The sequence below is a fragment of the Carcharodon carcharias genome, chromosome 17 (assembly GCF_017639515.1).
Source record: "Carcharodon carcharias isolate sCarCar2 chromosome 17, sCarCar2.pri, whole genome shotgun sequence".
In the NCBI taxonomy this organism is placed as follows: Eukaryota; Metazoa; Chordata; class Chondrichthyes; order Lamniformes; family Lamnidae; genus Carcharodon; species Carcharodon carcharias.
Genome location: NC_054483.1, coordinates 18,408,643 through 18,414,642, shown reverse-complemented (window position 1 = coordinate 18,414,642; position 6,000 = coordinate 18,408,643).

Below are 6,000 nucleotides of genomic sequence, written 5' to 3'. Positions count from 1 at the left end.
TGCCCACATTAACCTTTACAGGAAGGTTAAGAGTTACCCATGTATTTCCAACATAGCAGCAAGTATTGGAAACAAGAACAAGCATATGATCATCTCAAGCAAATCATTTCTATTTTTCATTTTGACAGCTTATATTATTGACAAAAAATTCTATTCCATCTCATCCAATTGGTTGAACCTGAAGCTCTAGAGGGTTTGACACAAGTGGTGCTAAAGACATGCACTTATCTAAGGGGTATTCTTATCATCAAGGGTGGTCTTCATGGTTAGCTTAGAACAACCTTTAAAATGCTTGTTGCATTTTGAACGCCTTGGAGGGAGTGCAAAATGGTTTTACCAAACTGATACCTGGACTTCATGGGTTATTAGATCTTTACCAGCCATTCAATCCATTGAGTCCATGCTGACTCTCTGTAGAACAATCCACCAGTCAGTCCCATTCCCCTGCTCTATCTCTGTGGCCCTGCAAGTTCATTAAACCTGCCTTTTAGATCAATTTTGTCCCGGCTAACTAATTTATTCTTGCTATATTTTATGCCTCAAGAGTTAAGTCAGGCTTTGTGTCCTGTGTTTGGTAGTGAAGAATTGTGCTCTTTGTCCTTTTACTTATAACCAACTGAAGAATACCACTTACACAGTACCTCATCAGATCTCTTACAAATATCCCAAACTACTTCACCAAACATGCATTATTCTGAGGTGCGATGACTGTCATATCTGCAAGAATGGCTCAGGATGAAATCCAATGAACTGAAATGAGATGAACTATCAGTTAAACTTTTTATTAAATGCTGCTTTAGGGAGAAAGGTCAAACATTCCCCTGCTCCTCAAAAAGCTCCATGGAATCCATCAAAGCTGCCCTAACAGGTAGGCAAGCCCTTAGCTTAATGTTTCATTTGAATGAAGGCACCTTCAACAATGCAGCGCTTCCTCAGTAACCCTCAGTATTAGTCTACACCACGTGCTGAAGGCCCAAACCCGCAACCTTCTGACTCAGAGCCGAAGGCACTGCACAATAAGACAAACCAGAACTTCCAAAAGGTGGGGAGACAGTGTAAATTTTCTGCTTACTGCACTTCAAATTAAAGTCCATCGTTGGTTCTGCAGTACAACAGATGTGAAGACCAAAGGGCTTGTTCTACTCTTTTCCACAGGATTTCCAGTATAAAACTCCACTATTTCATGGAGTTCAATCCATAATCTTTGACCTCACATAGCCCAGTCACATTATCTTGATAGTCAATGACACCAGGAAGGAAGCGACAGGTTCATTGATCGCTGCACTGGATCATTCGGTCTGTCACAAGAGGTATGATTGGCTCAGTGCCTCACTTGATCAGTCCATCTTTACCGCCAGTTTTTGCTGGCATACTTGTAAACTCACACCGCTTTGCTCACTGCACATTGTCGAAGCTCGGATGCGTTCACAATTAATGGAATCTGAAAGAAACCTTCAGTAACGTTGCTGCATCACCCATTAAATATAGTAAGAGGCAAATGCATGCCCTAAACAATGTGCCTCCGGGGTATGTCCATTGACAGGGGAATAGTGTGTAGGAAAGCCTATTTTAATGATGTGGTCCTTTAGATTACGGCCAAGAGAATAAAGAAATGGAGCAGTGAAATAAGTGTGATTTTCACAACTCACTGCGGTTAGAGCTTTGTGTGGAACAACGTACTCAGTTAGAAAGAAAGTGTCAAGATAAGCAATAATGATCACTGTCAGTTGCTTCGTATGACTATATATGGGTTTGACTGTCAATTACTTAACTCAGATTGTTCTCACTAGAGCGACGGAGATTGAGGGGCTCCCTTATTACAAAATTATGAGTGGCACGGACAGAATAGATAGAAGCTTTTTCCCAGGGTGGAAGAGTCAATTACTAGGGGACATCGATTTAAGGTGAGAGGAGAAAATTTTAGAGGAGATGTGGGGGGGCAAGTTTTTTATGCAGAGGGTAGTGAGTGTCTGGAATTTGCTGCTAGAGAAGGTGATGGAAGCAGATACGATAGTGGTGTTTGAGAGGCAGCTTGACAAATACATGAATAGGATGGGAATAGAGAGATACGGACCCCGGAAGTGCAAAATGTTTTAGTTTGACAAGCAATATGATCGGCGCAGTCTTGGAGGGCCGAAGGGCCTGTTCCTGTGCTGTACTTTTCTTTGTTGGCATATATGGCATCGCAAAAGCAGATTATTTGGTCATATATCACATTGCTTTTTGTGAAAGATTACTGTACACAATTTAGCAGGTGTATTTCCTACATTACAACAGTAACTACACTTCAAAGACACTTCATTAGCTGAAAAAGTACTTTGGATCAGTCTGAGGCCATGAAAGGTTTTTTTTATAAACACTAATTATCCATAAGAGATGTGGACACAAATATGTCGCAATTGTCAGCCAGGTGTTCCATAATAGCTTAACAGGAAACACCAATTTTAGCAAGTGCTTTGACTGAAAGATGAAGAGAAGGTTTCTGAATATCACAACAGGCAGACGAACTGAGAAAGATTGTCATGAATTCTCTCTGTGCACATGATAAAACAGACTGCTTGTCCAACTTCAAATAGCAATGAGTCCTACCTTGCATTCATTCTCATGTGACATTGTAAGAAATGTACACTGTACAATGAGTGTTGGCAGACTGAGGGAGAGAGTGTTGAATTCCAGATGAGATGTTAAAGATTGCATGGCACAGTGAACTATCCTCCCACTAAGCTGAACAGCATTCCTCTCTCGATCTGCAATCATTATTTCATTTAATGTTTCTGAGATCTTGCTGTCTGAAAAGTATCTGTGTGTTTGCCTACATTACAACAATAATTGCATTCCAAAGTAGCCCATTGGGGTGTCAAAATCTTTGCAACATCCTGGGGATGCAGTTAGGCATCGAATAAAAGCTTGTTCCGTCCTCATATTCAATACTCATGTTAACTCTGTTTCTCCCTCCACAGATGCTGCCAGACCTGCTGAGTATTCCCAGCACTTTCTGTTTGCATCCTGTCCTCCTTAATTCCTTCAACAGGGTGGGACTGGTGGTGATGCAAACAATCCCCCACTCAATAGAAGCAAGCCATTACTGAGGCTGTAAGTTCAGAGGTCAAAAAGTTGCAAGGCAATGACCTGGAACTGTTAAAGTGCCATTTTATTTAAAAAAAAGAAAGCCCAGATGAACAATGCCAATGCAGCAGCACCATTACACCTACATCAACAAATATGAGACTTATGCCTTGTCGAGCAGTAATTAAAATGCAAATTGGAGTGTGGCCATCATGGATGGCAGCCTTCCTGAGAGAGGTACCAACTGTGCCTGCAGCCTGTGTGCACAACATTCTTCTCAAAAAATACCACTGACATTACATGCTGCTCAATGGGTATGAAGAGTAGACAGTCCTGGCTGCGTTACGCTTGTCTAACTAGCTGGCAAAGTCTATCAGCCAGGCAAGGGGCTTTCTCACCAATTCATACCTGTAAACGATCGGGTGGCTGTACCCAGGGTGCCCGTGATGATGATGGTGGTGTTGCACTTTTATACAGCAACAATCGATCCATCTTCAGCTACTATTTCAGTCCCTATCCCATTAGTGGGTCATGCAATGTTGTCTTGTCACGCCTCCCAACGCTCAATGCCTGTTTCAACTGATGATAAAATTTAGTGCTTGCTAACGGGGGTGGGGGGTGGGGGTTGGTTGTGGGTGGAGAAGATAGTTAGAAATACTCCCTTGTGCATTACTTAAACTGACCCACTGGAGCTATTCACTGGATTTCTGGGACAGTTAAACTGAATGGATTGTAAATTGCTTATGGGCATCAGTTTTATAGATTGAAGGGAGTTATTCAGAATCACTTTGCCTTTATCAGGAGCTAGATAAAACAATTTGACACCTTAATGAACATCTATGCTTACAATTTCTACAGAGGCTTGTTGAAGAGTTTTCTTCATGAGCTATTTTCATAGCATTTTTCTATGTCATGTGCCACAGCCAAAAGAAAAATAACATACATAAATTCTGCTATACTGATCAAATATATAAACATTGTTAAGATCAAATCTGCACAAGGCCAGTTAGCTGCCACAGGCTCTGCTGGTCTCTGGACTTTTGAGTATTCGAGCCCCAAGTGTTAACAAGAAGGCAGGGGGGTGCAGAGGTGTGTGCGGGGATGGGGGGTGGGGGAGAGGGGGGGTGGTGGGGGGCAGTGATTGAGATTGAGGGTCAGGAAGGAGTCGTTGATGGAGAGGAGGGAGCCCAGTGAGATTGGAGGGAGAGGGAGAAGATGGAGGACACTGGGACAGACGCAGCACAGGATGGGTTGAGGGGTGGTGTAGTCTCCAATGTTTGAGACAAGGGGGTGGGGGGGGCGGTGGTGAAGCACACTGGCTTGGGGTGGGCCGGTGGGCAAGCACTCCTGCTCCTCCTGGCCCACAAGCAGTGCTGGCAAAAGCACTTAGCTCTCCCATGCAGCTGTCATCACCTCCCTACAGCAGCGAGGATTCCCCTGCCCTGGCTGGCCAGGGGCAAATATGAGTCATGCAGCCTCTTTAAAATCTTTAAATGAATAAACAGCATCCTGGGAGTGAGTTATTGTTAACCCGCACCCCGCCTCCCACAACTCTTTTAAAAGTGGGCAGGTTTGAGACAGGCTGGATACATGTTTGAGATCTTATAAACATTTCTATTTCCCACCTGACTCAAACGCAACAGGGGTTTAGAGTTCCCCTAAAAGGGCTCTTTACAGTCCCAGTACAATGTGCTGTACATGTGTAACATAGACTAACATATGGGGATGAATTTTCCCCCCGTTGAGGGGGGGGGGGGGGGGGTGGAGTTGATGGGCAGGCTCGTGCGGGCGCGTTTCCGACCGGCGCGGCGCCATTTTACATGGGCGTGCCAATTAAGGCCCGCCCAGCATGACGTCCGCAGGGAAGCGCTATGCGCTCCCGGTGCAGGCCGTGGTGGGGGGGGGGGGGATTCCTAAAATCGAGAGTGTGCTCTTTCCCGCATGCACATGAAAGAGTGCACTCATCTCCCTGGGGCTAAGTGCAGCCTCAGGTAGATCGGCTCTAAATGTGAAAAAGCTCAAAATAGAAAAATAAAATTTCCCTAACATGTCCTCTCATGTGATAATGTCACACGAGTTGCGACATGTTCGTAATTTCCAAAAAAACTTTATTAACATTTTTAAAACCCTACATGAAACCTCATCCCGCCCGTGGATGAGGTTTTATGTTTTTTCTAGATCCCGCCAGGGGCTCCCGGCCTGTCCGCCAGCCTTAAGGTTGGACGGGCAGGTCCACTAATTACTTTAATTGCTCTCTCAACGGCCTCAATTGGCCATTGGCAGGTCAGCGCGCGCACAGCTGATTCTGCTGAGCCCCCGCCTACCTGACAATTTAAATGGGGCGCGATGACATCGGGAGTTCCGCCCGCCGACGGTAAGATCCAGCTCATGAAGTTCTCAATTTCAGAATTGTGTACCCCTGTAGTCTGCAGGAATGGCGGTGGGTGGGGTGAGGGTGTCGGGGTGGGATGGTGGTGGTATCTGCTTCCAGAGCAAGCTGGCACCATTCCCTAAATAAAGCTGCACTCTGCACATCGAGTCTGCTTTTTTGAAATAGACTGACAATTAATTTCTTCCATTTTGCCATGGCTGCCGAACCTTCCGGGGAGCAGACAGATAAACAGCATCAGGGAAGGTTACAATACCCCCAGGTGACTGTCCCTTAAATTTAGCACAACTCCCTTCAACCTCATCCGATAAGATTTCATTCAGACAATCAGAGCCTCAAAGGGAATCAGAGTTCTCCATCAGGTTTCCCCACTTGTCCTTTATGTTTGAATAAACTGAAGATTTTCAGAGTGTGAGACCATCGTTCTGCTTCCTCAGCTGGGAAAAAGAAACAGAATTTATTGACATGTCCCACAACATGGATGCGAGCACAGATCTGATCAATAATCCCAACAGATTGGAAACCTTGACCTGCAAATCTATCAG